General features: G+C 44.5%; 1 long non-coding RNA gene across 1 annotated transcript in view; it reads right to left on the bottom strand.

Annotated features, from left to right (window-relative positions):
• Positions 1-13,467: 13,467 nt before the first annotated feature.
• LOC137463459 (uncharacterized) overlaps positions 13,468-15,840 on the bottom strand; it is a 38,986-nt gene continuing 36,613 nt past the window's right edge. Inside the window, exon 3 of the long non-coding RNA XR_010993925.1 lies at positions 13,468-13,707. This is a non-coding gene — a long non-coding RNA (uncharacterized lncRNA). The remainder of the gene's footprint in view (positions 13,708-15,840) is intronic.

The following is a 15,840-nucleotide window of genomic DNA, read 5'->3' as shown; positions in this document are numbered from 1 at the left end:
CTGAGAGATTACGTGGTTTGTGAGCAAATAATTGGTCAGCTTTTGAATTTTTCTTATTTAACTTCAAGTTTTATAACAGGAAAAGTAGTTTTTGTCTCTCTCTCAAAATACTGATCTTCCAGGGTACACCTTCTTGCATTTTTCATTTTGGATCTTACAAGTTTCTTTTCTCATCCCCTATAATTCTAAATTCTCTGCTGCATTTCTCAAAATGAGAAATGCATTCCCCTGAATTCCCCATGTTTAAGGGAGCAGATATTCATGTAATACAGGTGGTTTTTTTTCTGCAGAACACACCTTTGATCTGTCATTCATATTTCATTTCCTTGCCACAACAAGGATTTCCTATTTGATGTTAATAAGGGATATTTTCCCATTCTTTTCATAAATTGTTTTTCTTTACAGTTTATCAGGATCAAAGAGCTAACATTATAGCTTCTGATCAAACATGCACTTGTTTTGTGGCTCTCATCTTCTCCTTTAATTATTTGGCCATGCAGAGAACATGTCTGACGTGCTCCTGGTGGGATTTTCAGTTGCTTCATCCCCCTGTTCAGTCCTTCTGGTCATGTAATCATCCAATTCTTTAATTCCTCTAGTGATCTGAGAAAGAGAAAAGGTATGTGAATAAATCCATGTGTGAGGGCAACTTCCACATACCCTTCAGGAAGTCAAGGAGGCTCAGAAGTCTGGTAAGCCTATACAGCAGTGATTCAGCCTCTGAGTGAGCACATGAACATCAAAAACACCTTTTGCTCAGCCTTTCAGGACTCATTCACAGTCATATCAGCTTTTCCTGGCAGGAGGTCCCAGAAGAACCATGCTGGCTGCTGACAGCATTTAAAGGTCAAGCCCCTTTTTGTGAGCACTGCTTCTCCTCTTTCCCACGGGATGGGACCTGGCACTTCAGCCACCCATTTTCCCCTACTGTAGAACAGACAGTTATGCAGTATTGGGTGACCACTTTTTTTTTTTTTTATGTTATTTTATCAACAGGTGACATTGAAGCCTCCAGCATTTGTATTCAGAAATTCTCCCTTCAGCCCTCATACTCAGGTTGGAACTGAATCGATTCCCCCAGGGTTTTGTTGGGTCTCTTCACAATCTTTATTCCCAGATTGCTCTGAAGTTGACAAGGCTGTACCAGATGAAGGAATGAGCCAGGCTCACATTTGCCTTTCACTAGGTACCAGGAGATTTGAACAGAGAACAAATCAATGACATAAAGCTGAGATACTTTTGAGACTCTAAATAAAAAAATCAAAGCTGAGCCTATGTGGAGCTTCTCAAAACCAAAGCTGTGTGTTGGAAAAACACCCTGTGTTTCAACAAGACAGTTGCTAGAGGGGTTTCTCAGGTTTAACACCACATCCCAAGGGCATTAGACATTTTGCTAACACCCAGATGACCTATGTTCAAATCCATCATGCATCTCAGTGTATACAACAGCAGTGTTGCCATAGCTGTCAACTGTGGAGGTTGCTGCTTTATTTCTTGACATACAGTCTGCACCTGAGAGCTTTTTGGTTTTCAACACCTTTTTCACTTGGTCTGAACTTAATGCGCCTTGTCATGAAGGGTTTTGAAAGGCCTTGGGTCCACCCTGACAGAGAACAGCTCAACCCTGTAGTGAAATGTCACACTCTCCTTTCAGCTTTCTCTGTCAAAACCAAGAGTCCTTAAAAACACCCAAGAGCAGTTTATTGGCATAACTGCAGCTAAAGCAGCTTGTTTGGTGTTGGAGACACCATCCTCCGTGTGATTCTCTGAAACACTTTCTCTGTTAATATTTCAGCCTATGGGGGAACTATCTCAACAAATATTTCTGGGTATTGAACACCCCTTAGCACACCTTCTCTTCAGTAGAAGGGAAACATTCTTCAAAACATGCACTTCATCACTAGGCAAAGGGAAGTGTTTAATAAACATGAGCCCCTTAAATATATCTGAAGTGTTATCCTGACTTGCAATAACAAGTTTTTTTAATGATTTTAAACCTGACTGTTTATGAATTGTTGCTGTCAGTGCCTTAACAATCCCTGTCACTAAACTTGGTTAAAAAATTTAGCACTTGAAGCCTGTTTAGAACTATGCTTAGAGTTTGAACATTCAAAATCTCAATATATAAAAACTGAGGAGAATTACAGAATTGTTAACTTTTGCATGCTCTCTCATTTGGCACTCTGCATGAAAGACAACAATAAAAAAAATCAGTGTTATTGTGATGGTAAGTCAGCTCTGTGGCAGGAGAACAGCAAGTCCAGCCCACAAAAATGTCATTGTTTATATTCTGCACTTTCCAAATAATATAGTCTCTTCAAATTTTATGTCATTCTTCATGTTCCTGGCTTGAAAATGTTTATGTGCAAGATCATATCCACTTCATTTGGGCATCCAATTATTTTTACCAACCTTAGTGATACTTTCCTACTAGGAAAATCTTAAGGCAAAATCATTAAAAATTGAGAGGAGAGGAGAGGAGAGGAGAGGAGAGGAGAGGAGAGGAGAGGAGAGGAGAGGAGAGGAGAGGAGAGGAGAGGAGAGGAGAGGAGAGGAGAGGAGAGGAGAGGAGAGGAGAGGAGAGGAGAGGAGAGGAGAGGAGAGGAGAGGAGAGGAGAGGAGAGGAGAGGAGAGGAGAGGCTGAAAATATGTCTCATAAACAATGTTGTTCATTTATTTTCCCAGTGGTGTCTCCAGATCATGTTGACACATTCCTCAGGGCATTTTCCCCTTGCTTGTTCCTCTCAAGTGCATGACTTCCAGAAACTTTCTAATTTTAATCACATCCTGCAATGAAGTTCTGAATGGAAAATGAGAAGCTCTACAAGAGACAATCTCACTGAAAAGTGACAGAACTGAAAGACCTTGCTGTGACATTCAGGAGGCAGAACAGTTGATGCCACCAGACCCACGGGGTCCTTGCTCATCCAGCTCATGGTTACCAGTAAAATTGGCCCACAGCACATGACTCAAGATGTTCATGTGCATCTTTATGGACTTCACAGAAGTAAATGCGCTCTGAGTTGCTTCATGACCCAGCACCAGAGATTTTGGGTACTCTGAGCTCCCCAGGCTGCGCCAGCTCACTTCCACAGGACACAAGGCCACTGTGTAAATGGGCTGGTACCTCAAGTGACTTCAGAACAGCTGCTTTGAGACTTCAGCTTCTCCAGCATTCCTCATCGGAGGTGGATGCTCCTGGAGAGTACATACACTGGTGGCTGGACATGTCTCCAAGGGCCACACGACTCATGTGTGTCATGCTTGTCTCTGCCTTTCCTGAGGTGACAGGCACTGGGGGCTGCAGGGACGGGTGTCCTTCAGGAAATCCCTGCAGCAGTGAAAGGCAGAAGCTCACGTCTCTTGCTCCTGCACGATGCAGTAATCTGGATATGAAATATTAGCACAGTTGTTGAGCAGAACACGTTCAGAGGTTCAGTGATGAGGGTTATCCCATGAGCCAGGCACTGGGAATTCCGCACACCAGTGTGGAGTGGAAAGATGTCAGGAAGTATTTTTGTGAGGAGACTTTGGCTGGGTGAAGGGTTCGAGCATGAGGCCGAGGCTGGAGGCAAAGGATGGAAGGAGGAAGCTGGAGCTTGGTTTTCCATTGCTGTTGGTAGGTCCATCACTAGAGGGAGACCAAGATCTACCCTATGGCTGGTGGGCCTCCACCTCACCTCAGACTGGAATATAGCAAGGAAACTCAACTTACCATTTTCTTCTTTTCCCAGAAATGTTTGGGGTCCAGCTCAGGGAAATAGTTTGGTGTGACTGTTACCATCAAACAGCACAGTCTGCATGGATGGTGCCTTGTATCCTCAGGATTTCCTACCATTTTAATGCCATGAACCTGGTTCAAACTTACCAAGCATTGCCATTTGCCTGGTTTTATTATATTTAGAGAGGAGGATTTGATCTGGTGTCAGGGGAGAAATATCTACATCTGAAGTACATCTGAAGTTAGGCTTCAAACACTGTCTGGAGCTTTGCCGCTGGGAAAACTGTTGTTGCTCTGCTTTAAACAAAGCTTTAAACAAAATACAATTCAAAATTTTATACGATATACTTGGAATTTCTCATGGTGGTCAAGAGGATATTTACTCTTGAAAGTTTATCTTTTGCTTTTGTGCCAGCAGTGAGCTGGGGAAGAGACTCTGCTGAAATTTGCTGGAGGTTTGTGCCAGGGTGGGGGGCATGGCCAGTGCTCTGCCCCTCTGCAGCCTCAGCCTTGGGGACACTGGAGGGGGCTGTGCCAGGGTGGTGCCCCCTCACAACCCTCACCCACACGTCTCACCCAAAGAAGGTGTCCCTGAAACAACTGCAGACCATTTTAACCAGAGCAGGATGACCACACCTGTGCAACAGGTAACACAAGCTCTTTGCTTCCTGAGTAACAAGCCAGTGGGGAAAGACCTCAGATAAATTCTCATGCCAGCTGGTTTGTTCCCTTTCCTAAGTGAGGTGCTACTTCTGCAACAGAAGCAGTAGAAACACTGCCTAGTTTGAAGCCTATTATAATTGCCAAGATATTCTGGTTGTAGACATTTCTTGCCAAAGTCTTCAAGCTTCTTCATCTACTTCCTGAGAAAGTTATGTTTTCTGGCTCTTTTCTGGAGCGCGTGTGTGAACTGAAATTTGTTTGCAGTTTATGTTTGCTGAGTGCTCATGGCCTGTCCACCACATCTCTCTTCTGGGAGCAGCTGATGCAGAAACATTTGCATTGCAACCTGATGAGGCTCATCAAACACTGTTAGTGTAAACACGATCAGATTTACAGAACAGCTTGTGTCCAACAGCAACTGGGGGCTGCTATCAATGGAGACAGTGACAGTCCCCATCCATTATCTGGGGAAGGGCACAACTCATGTCTCAGCCCAGCCCTCATTTTTATGCAGCTGGTGGGATGTCTGTCCTGCTGGGATGCAGCCACAGCTGCGAGGGAGAGGGCCTGCTGGAGGGATGCCAACCAGCTCTGCTGCTCTGGTGTGGGCAGGGGAAGCAGCAGAGGATGGTGTGGGGCTGGGGGCAGGAAAGCACGGCCTTGGCCCTGTCTTCACTCCAGTGTGCCAGACGCTGGAGGAGAAAAGGTATTGAGTGACTAGCTTTTGCATCTGATTTCAGTGCTGCAGCTGGTCTCTGCTCCTGTTTTTCCTGAGGTCTGTGCTCCCTTGCACTCAGAGCTGCTGAAGGTTTGTGTCCCTCACTTTTTCACACTTTGGCTGTTTTATCTTTTTTTTTTCTGGTGCTGCAATATGTTACCTGTCAGATGGGATTCATGGGCACACAGCTCTGCCTGACAGGTGGGGTGTGCCCAAAGACCTCTGCACTGATGCTGTTTTCTCCTGCATAAAGTAACTGGGAACTCAACCCTGTGCTACCTTTTTTTATCATCACCACAAAGTTGAAGTGTTGGCCTATTAATCAATCCACTGTGCAGCTCTTAGGACATGTTTTCAAGGGAAAGAGTAGAGAATTAAGGGTTGAAAACAGTATCAGGATTCCTGCACAGTGGTTTTAAAATGCACCCTACAAATCACACTCTGGCTCCCAACAAAATCTAATCAGTTTGTTGTGTCACAAGGTAGCTTCATCAGCCAAGGAAACTTGTGATGGATCCATTTAGTCACAGTATTAGTTAATCAAAACACAGCCTCACTGCACACCAACCTGCTCCTGAGCCCCAAAGGAGTCACAGAGGCAACACCCATCTCCTTCCAGCATCAGTGGGGTTGTGGAAATACCTGTTTGTCCATGAAAGACTCAACATGACAGCAGCCAGTCCAGCCATCTTCCTACCCCACCTGTGTGCCCTGTGCTGAACAGCCCCCTGGGAGAAGAGCAGGTAATGCTGGGAAGGTTTATTTCAAATAGTTCCTTCATTTAATTTGCTTCTTTGGTGTGCAGAGCAAACTCTTTTGCTTTAGTTTGTGGTTGGGTTCTGCAAAATATGTTGGTCATCACTGCTGGCCTGGAATTCTTAAGCTGGAGGAGCTCCTGGGGCATCACTTTGACATCAGGCACGTCTCCCAGCAGTGCTCCTGGCTCTTTGGATGGTCCTTGAGGGATCTTAGTCTCCATGGTCCTCCTCACAAGCCATATGGAAAGCCAAGGACTCCCTGACATGCTCTTGCCATGGTAGTAAGTCCCTGGCTGCTTTTAGGGCTGTGGGGATCTCTCAGGTCTCTCACTTCAGGCCAGTAACACCAGAGCCACATTTATGGATCTGGAGGAAGCACGGGGTCTTCCTTCGAGCCAGCCTGGGACTCCTCTGCTGAACCAGGAAGGGATTTCCTGTCTCTGAAGAGCAAAATCCCCCCTTAAACCAAAGCATTGTACATTGAATCAGGGAGGTATGGAAGAGGAGATCTCAAAAATATTTTTCAACAAATCGGAAGGCCTCCGAAGGACCTGAGTGGAGAAAAAACACCCTGAGGAACCAGTCAGAGAGACAGGAGCCAGTCCAGGGCCAGCTCAGCTGCTGCAACCCACAGTGTGACAGCTCACCATGCAAAGTTTGGCTCTTGTCTACATCTGCTGTCAGGCCAGGTAACCCATATCACATCATATCACATCTGGCTTCTCTGGATGTTTTAAGATGCCCAAGGAGGTTTGTGCCACTCATTTCAGAGGGATACCTGCTAGCTCAGAACTACATCAGTCTAGATCAAGTAGCTGGCATGTAAGGAGAAAACTCCCTTGAAAATTAATTTATCACTTAAAATAAACAACAGTTTGTTTTATTAATGCTTAAAATAAATGAGAAGCAGAGATTGTCCACAGATTTAGCTTAGCAGTAATTTCCATGGAAGTCCAACTCCAAGCTTCAGTTCTTTTGAATGTTATCTGCATGTTGCTGCTGCAGTAAAATTGCAGGAGCTGCTGCTGGAGCAGTGCTGTACTGCTGTCAACCAAAACAAGAGCTCTGAGCATGCTTCTTGTTGCCCTGTTTGTAACAATCAAGTTTATACATCAAAGTTACCTAAATACAACTGTGGTCTGCCTCAAAGAAGCAAACAAAAGTAAAAATTTTCCTGCCTGCCTTTAAATAAAAATATAGCCCAGCAGCACTCTTTGCTGTCATTTCAAATCTACACAGACACTGCTGCTTTATCTAGTGGGTAGGTGGGGATGAAGAACAGCAGCCAGAACTAATATATCAGCTGTTTGCTTGTTTCCTGTGTGTGCCTGAGAAGAAGCTGTTGACATCAGCCAATTGTGCTTGAAGAACTCCCGGAGAAGGCTCCTTTAATGGAGCCTTGTTATCATAAAGCCATTCTGCAAGGCCCCCTTTAGAACTTTTGCTCCTGCTCGGGGTCCACTTAAAGTTCATCCTTGTCCTGGTTAACCACAAATGCCATGTTTGCCCTCCTCTCACAGCGTGGTGCTCGCAACAAAATCACCCTTATTGCTGCCAGCAACTGGGATGGGTATCCCAGTTCATGCCAAGTACAAACCCTCAAGGAATCACATCTCTGCGGGCATCATGGAGGGTAAGTGCAGTTTATGTGAAGTATGGCCTTCACTCTTTGATGTCTCTCCTCAGCTCTGCAAGTGTTCAAGGCCAGGTTGGATGGGGCTTTAAGCAGCCTGGTCTAGTGGAAGGTGTCCCTGACCATGGCATGAAGATTAGGTCATGTCTGAGGTTCCTTCCAACCCAAACAATTCTATGATGTGATGAATCCCAGGATTGTAGAAGACACAGGCAAGAGAAGAGGTACAGGTCTGTGAGTACACAGGGAGCCAGAACAACTCCTCCCACACAAGAACTGTGACTGGTTGAACTAAACCAGCAGACAGCAGGCTGTTATTTAGGAGGGCTGTTATTTATGCAGAAATCATTAAGCTGTGCATGGCCACAGGATGTGGTAGTCACCAGAAGTTTCCAACGGCAAGCAGACACAAGCACGGCAGAAAACCCTGCAGAGATTTTTTTTGACACTACGACACTCTTGGCTTGGGAAGGTCCCAAATCACAGATCACTGCAAGGCTGAGAGGACTCTGGGGAAGTGTCACTGGAAGTATCTCCACTGGAGATGAGGTACAGGCCTGGGGGATGCTTTGCCTGACACATTTGATCTTCTATTTTCACATTTTAACAGTTCTTGTCTTTAAGACAGAAAGTAAAGAACTTCAGAAGTTCCTGAAGTGTTGCTCACCTAAATGCTGAGAAGGGCAGTCAGAGCTGCAGTTTTGTACTCAGAGACCCAAATTCTTTCTGTGTCAAACCTTCCACTGCCTATTGATTCCCTGGAGACTTCACCTGCCCTCTTATGTTTATGGGAACCTGTCTTTTCCAGCATTGCCCCTCATTTTGATACCATGATATTCATTCCTCAATCCCAAATTTTTGAGCTTACATTTATTAACTTAAAGTATCTTCTTAATTATGGTCAAGCTATTGAGTGATTAAGGTCAGGCTGTGTAAATTATATGTCTGCTCTATGTCTGTTCTAATAGCATGTGGAGGTGTGAGGATTTCTTGGCAAGGTGTATCTTTTTATTAAAAAATGCCTGTTTTATAGAAATACAAATAAATAAAACAAAAATAAGTGCATAAAGATTGGAACACAGCTATTAGCAAATCTAAAAGCTAGATGATTGTATCCTGTAATACTGAAACTTGCCATGAATAAATAGCTCAACATTATATTTTCTTAAGCAATGTGGAAAAACACTCACAAAGGGATGGGGAAACATTGTAATAAAACACCAGAGAGGTAACTTTTACCTGTATAAGTATACCACTGGTGAGATTAGGTAAGGAAACTAAAATACTGAATGTAGTTCTAACTGGCAACATTCTAGAACAGATTTTTAATGATGGAATAAGTTTTAGTAAGAAACCACAGAAAGACCTGAGAAGTGAAAAAGTTGCCTAACACAAAAACTGAGAAGTTCCAGCTGCTTGCTTCATGAAAAAGACCAAAAACTGGTTTGATCACAGAGCATAAATACATTCAAAGGAAGGAATTCCTTAGAAGACAGGAAACCAGAACCGGTGGCTGACAGGTAGAGCTCAACAATTGTCAATGAACCATAGAACATTTCTTTTTTCACGTGAAAGGTGATTAGCCACCAAGGCAAACTAAGTTAGGGAACCACCATACCTTGGTGGTTGTCTGAGGAGTGAGAACCATCACCACCATTTCCTGCAGTCAATGTGATAATCATGTGGATTCCTGTCCAGAAACTCGTTTCTTCTACCCTTTAATATTCTGAACCAAAGACCCATCTGTGCCTCCTCTGTAAAAGCAATGGAAGAATGTTATCTCGACTCCCCAGGCACCACTGGCCCTGCTAAAGCAACGCTGCCTCATCTGGCAGCCTCTCACAAAGGAGCTGGAGTCTGCAGCCATCAAGAGCAGAGCAGTTCCAACACTGGTGCTGCAGGAGCAAGGGGGGGCTCTGAGATCTCACCAGGAGTTGCAGGAGTTGAGATGAAAAAAAGTTAATAATTGAAGTGAGCAAGTGAGGCTCTGAGATCTCACCAGGAACCCAGGCAGGACTCTGCAGCCTGTGGTGGGATCCAGCACAAAAACATCTCCACAGAGGAAAATGAAATTCCTCATGCTCAAATAACCAGGGCTGCATCTTGCAACATTATTTGAGGTCTTGCCAAGCAGCTCTAGTGAGCAGCACAGGGGATGGGTTACTGGAGCCATGCTCCACATGAGAAATGAGTGGTGCACCTTCATGTGAGAGGCACAGCTGATGGTTTTTGTATTAGTTCCACTGAGACATATTCCCCCACCACACTCCTTCCCTTGTAGCTAGGAATTCACAATCCATCCTGCCTTTTTTCTATAACAAATCCTATTATTTTTTGGTGTGTAAAGCAAAATGTATAGAGCTTTTGGAGATGCCTACACTTTATCTTCACAGCTGCCAAATCCACTGTCTGCAAAGCAGGTGTTATTTTTACCACATGCTCTCAAGGAAAGAGCTTCCCTTGCAATGATTTTCAAGAAATCAGCCATAATATTTCAAATGTGTGTACTATCATCATGACAAGTCTGTCAGTCAGTCTGTCTTGGGAGCAGCTTTATTTTTCCTGCATTAGCTGTGCTGTGATCAGACCTGAGAGCCTCAATGTGGCAGACACAGAGTAAAAAAAAAAAAAAAAAAAAGTGAAAACTCAGTTCTTGCCAAGTTTCCTTGCATTTATCACAGCTCCTTTGGGAAGAGGGGCTCTCACAAAAAAAAAAAAAAAAAATCTGTTCTTGTGAATAGAGAAGCTTCATTACCATGGCAGCCCTGCAGCCCTGCATAAGATCTTTTTCAGTGGATAGGTAAGGGAAGGAAAGGGCTTTTGCATGGATAGGATGGGATGTGCATGCAGGGGCAGGAAACTAAGTTGTAAGGATAAAACATCAACCTCCCTGGTGAAGTCATCTGTGGCCATGCAAAGAAAACACAAGCTGCTCCTGAATGAAAGCATTCACATTTTCCCCCCTTTTGTTCATTTTACAATTCAAAGCCTGACACAGGGGACAAGAAGTCCTATTTCACATTGGAGTGAAACCTGAGATCCTGCATCAGCCAGGACTTTCCTCCCCTCCACAATGCCACGAGGAGAAACATCCAGCCTGCAAATTGATGGAAAACTGGCAAGAAAATCTGCAGCCACCTTCCAGCCTGCCCACTAGTCAGGAGCCTATATCACAAAGGAAGAGGGAAACCCTAGCAGAGATTAACAGATTCCTTTCCCATGCAGGCACTTTTAAAGAAAGATCCTTCCTGAAAATCCCTAAAAACCAGGTTATGAATTGTTTCAGATTTTGGGAGACTGATACAGCCTCTGTTCAGGACTGAAAGGCACAATAAGCCTGTTGCTGTTCCCTCCTCTCCCCTGGCACGTGCAGGATTTAGTAGTCCATTAATTCTGCTCATCTCCAGCATTTGTATCCCAAATCAGCACTCCTCACTGTTCTCTGCTGGTATCACCTTGGAATAACCCCAGGAGTGTCATTCATCACATAACCAGCCAGGCAAGGATGCAACACTGGTTCATAACACAAATATATTCGTGTTGACAGGAGGAAAAGCTACACTCACACTATCCAGTCTCCACGTGGGACTGGGGAATGCTGAGAGTGCTCAGCTCTGGCTGAATGGGGAAGGACACTGCCCATGACTGATCTCACAGCTCTGACAGCACAGGATTAGGGCAAAGCAGAACTCAATTAGGGGCAGCAGTATTCCTTGTCATTCTCAAGAGAACAAGCCGTAACTCTGATCTGGTGTACACACAGGGACCTGGCGGTATGGACAGCTGGCTGTGCTGGCAATCACCTCAGGCTGTGATGGAGGCTGTCAGGTGTGTCAGACAACTCCCTCTGGCTGCCTGGAGGCACGGAGGAGCTGTGTTGCCCCTACAGCAAACCACTTTTTATCATTAAACTCTCCCACAGAGGCATGGGCTCACCAGACACAGCAGCTGTGCCAGAGAGCTCTCGGGAATGCAGAGTAACAAACACTGCACCTCCAAGATCAGCTCAGATGTTGTCCTGGTTTTGGCTGGGACAGAGTTAATTTTCTTCCTAATACCTCATACAAATTTATGTTTTGAACGTAATGTGGAAATAAAGTTGGTAACACACTGCTGTTTTAGCTGATGCTAAGCAGTGCTTACCCCAAGTCAAGGAATTCTCAGTGTCCCATACTCTGACAAGAGCTGGGAGGGAGCAAGGCCAGGACAGCTGACCCCAACTGCTCAGGGGGATATTCCATACCACAGATCCTCATGTCCAGTTATATAAGCTGGGGGTGTTAGTCTAGGAGCCACCAATTGCTGCTCAGGGACTGGATGGACATCAGTCAGCAGGAGGTGAGGAACTGTGCTGAGCATCTCTTGTTTGTCTTAGGGCTTACTCCTCTCTCTCTCACCTTTCCATTACAATTATTATTATTTTTGTTATTATTATAATATTATAAATTATTTGGTTTCAATTATTAACTTCTTTTCATCTCAACCCAAGATTTTTACTTTGTCTTGCTTCCAAAAATGGTGCAAAGGGAGGGGAAGAGTGTGAGCAAACAAAGTTGCCAGCTGGGGTTCAATCACAACAGATGTCTTAATGGAAAAGAAACATCTTTTGTTCTTGTATGTGGAGCACATGTTGTATCACACCATGAGCAGCTGGAATGAGGGTGCTCATTGGTATCCACATCCGTGGCTGATAAAAATGGCCTCATCAAAGCCTGGTGCATCAAAAAGCAGAATGATGACCCAGCTCACCTTTTTTATTTTCGGAACACAAAACCCCCCCAAAGATGGGGGGCAAATGTCAAGCCACTCAATTTGGCTTCCACCGAATTCATTTCTCTTGGCTCCAAGTATCTGATCACAAAATTCAGATGTGAATGTTGCTACAATCACCTCAAGCTAATATTTTTACCTGTGCAGAAGCCAAATTCAGTTTTGTGATTCAGTTTTGTGAAAGGGACTGAGTGATGAGCAGCAGAGCCAGGGAGCCCCTTCCAGTGCTTGCCCTGCTTTTATGGGAGCTGTGCAGTGAGGAAAGGCTTCACCCACCTGCCCACAGGTAGACAGGGTTGTCACTTCCCCAACACTCTTGGCTAACATCTCCACTCAGCCTTCTCCCTTCTTCTTAATTGTGTTACACCTCCTTCCAGAACGAAAACACAATCAATCACTGCAGCAGGACTGCATTACCATCCCATTACTCCACCAACCCCACAGACTGAGGCAATCTTGCCCAAGGTCCCCCCGCTTGCCCAGCTCTCCCCAGGTGGTGCCAACGTTGCATCAGTGGGTGTTTTGGCACCAAGCAGGGCCAGCCACAGGGACCAAAAGGAGACTAAATACAAAGCATGACCCTAGGCTGTAAAGGCACACACAATTCCAGACCGAGACCACGGAGCAGAGCCACGACGTGGAGATGTCAGAACTGGAGACTGGGGTGCCCTTGCAAAGGAGCCACGGCGAGGGCAGAGGGAGGAGGTCTCTGTGAATAATGCCAAGTTTTTGTTCTTTCCCAGAGTGCCACATAATAACCCAAACAGCGGATGGCTTTATCTACCTTGTGCAGCTGGCAGGCAGAGTATGTGTAGCAACATTACCCCCTACAGTTCAACACGAGGTTCCCACCTTCTCCAAGCTCTGCACAGCAACGAGTTTGGCTTGTTTTAAACCACTGAGGAAACTTCTCAATTTAGTTTACATCTATTAAACCTGTGTGGGTAACTCCTGGAGGAGGTAAAAGGAGCAGGCAAGTCAGCAGTCTGCAAAGATTTATTACTGCAAATAAATCCTGAAAAAACAAAAAACATACTACACTGATAGCTGAAGTGACTTCCCATTTGTGCTTTCTCTCTACTTAACAGATTTTTGTTCAAACATTTTCTAGAAAAATGGTGATTTTTTTTTCCCCCACCTTACCTAATATTTTCATCTGCTACTTGAGAAAGACATAAAATGCCTTATAAGATGGAAAAATTACTTGAAATTTCAGATTTGGGAACTTTATTGGAAAAAGATACATTCTTATACAGAAAGTTGTTTCGAACTTTTTTTTTTTATTAAGCACTAACTTTAAAAGAGAAACTATGGTGTTGCTGGCTGATGGGGATAATATCCTACACTTTCTGCAAGTCTTAGGGGTTCCATTCCTGTGCCCCTTGTAGGGCTTGAAGTATTGCTGAGTGGCTATTTTCATCCTCTTTTCCTTTTTCTACATTTTCTTAAACATGAGGAAACACAATAGAGGCTTTTTTTTTAAATACCATAAACCTTGTGAAAACCAGAGCACCTTTAAAGTGGGATGGAAATACCTTTAAATGTAAATGGGTATTAAATGTAAGGCAACATTTCAGGCAGTGGTGCCTTTAAATGTGGATGTTACCTGACTGTAAAAGCTGAATTTTACTTTTTTGGGGGTCATTTGCACCCCTGGGTAGAATTACAGCAAAGCAATGGCAGCCAGCCATAGTTACCTTCCCACTCGTCACAGTTTATCATTTACTGCTGTAAAATGCTTGAGCATATTTATTATCTATAAAACTGCAAGAGATTTTGGAAGGTTCAGCACCCAGGCACCAGCCCTGGAGTGACACAGAGGTGCAGAGGAGGAGGAGGAGGAGGATGCTGTGTCTTCAACCCCTGTTCCCAAAAGCCTGCCCTGATGCCCCAGTGACGTGCAGGGGGTGCATCCCTGCCCATCCCACATGGAAACCTGCACTGGTGAAGTTTCCTTCCCATCCTGAGCGGGTAAGAGACTCCACCATCTCCCCTGTGATGATGGAGAAGGGAAGCAGCCCTGTACAAACATGCCTTGAGGGTTGTGGCAGCATCAGAGAGGAGCCAGTGTTGCATTTTGCAGTGGAGCACACACAACTTGCAGCTCATATGAATAGCAGGCAAGAGTTTTTCTCGGCCAAGAGTGACAACTTCACACGTACCTCCCACAAAAACAGAGGTTTGGAAGATTATTAAACAGAAACCATAAAATTGCAATCAGAAGTCTGAATGCATGCTAGGTCAAGAGTAGTAAATTTAGCACTGATCACTCTGTGTTTTCCCTTTTACTGCTTTTAAAAGTGTATTTAAGAATCACAAAGAATTCAGTTCCTGGAATAATTTCTTGTGTCCTGCCTCCATAACCATACTTAGATTCAATCAGCACGGACCAGATGACACGTGTGAGCATTTTCTTGCTGGGAGTGGAAAGCTACAGGCAAACCTCTGCAGACATGGCTTTTAATGGATCTTCTTAGATCACTGCAGCCCTCTGCTCGGGGCTATCTGATTTTTGGTTTAAAAGCACCTTATCTTGACCTAGCAGCAAGGAATCAGTTTTGGCTGCAGGTTGTTTTCAGCCATGGCATCAGACTCTGCAATATTTTGTTTGGAAGGAAGGATAAATTCTTTGCCCCAAATAGGAAGATAATTTCTGCAAGGTGCTGCATTTGGAGGTTCATGGGGCAGATAACAGCATTTGCTGTGCAAACAGCACTGCTTAAAGCAAGGACACTGCTTCAAAAAAAAATTAATTAAGTTAATAGATCATAATTCAAAAAGTTTAAACTCATCCAGTTTTCTCTTCCATTATGAATCCCTGGTAGCAATGCCCAGGTGCAATTAATCTGAACATACAGTTGCAAGGAATCCCACATTTGTCCACCATGCTTTTGATTTACTTGCAGGGCAGAGCTTGGAGGAGGAGCACAGAGTTAAGACCTGTATGGGCACATCTGTGCATTCATAGATGAATCCTTTAAGAAAGGCTCAGGGCCAAGAAAGCCAAACACTGCATCACAAACCAGGATTCCAGTGCCAGCAGTAGCTCTGCAACTCAGGCTGCAACTGTCTCACTTCCTGGACTGGGGTAAGCATCAAGATATTCAGATCCCAGGAAGATCAAAAAGAAACACTTGAACACTTTTAATTTGAGCTTGAGGGTCTTTTTCTTGGGTTTGTTGTTGTTACTGCTATTTATATTTCCTTTTCCACCTAAACTGCCGTAATTCTGATTATTACTGTGATGAAGTGAAGGAAATGCCAGCATCCCCCAGGGCTCACGCAGAGGTCTTCACACAGCTGTTGCAAGGCTGAATACCTGGACTGGGCTCTTCTGGCACAGCACTGAGGACCAGCACTCAAAAAAATTTGGACTGAACTCTGGGTGGGCTCATAATGTCCCAACAGACCAACGAGGAGCAAGATGCTCCTCAGTGTTCAGCTGATCCTCAAATTACCGCTATTTCCAGCCCCTGCTTCCCTGTGCAGAGGGTGTGAGCACGAGCCATGGTTTCTGAGCATCCCAGACACCTCAGATTCATGTCACATATCAGAACTAACTACTCATGCTAAAAAT

The sequence above is a fragment of the Anomalospiza imberbis genome, chromosome 1, assembly GCF_031753505.1.
Source record: "Anomalospiza imberbis isolate Cuckoo-Finch-1a 21T00152 chromosome 1, ASM3175350v1, whole genome shotgun sequence".
NCBI lineage: Eukaryota > Metazoa > Chordata > Aves > Passeriformes > Viduidae > Anomalospiza > Anomalospiza imberbis.
Note: the sequence above shows the minus strand (reverse complement) of the source record. Positions and strands in the feature narration are given on the sequence as shown.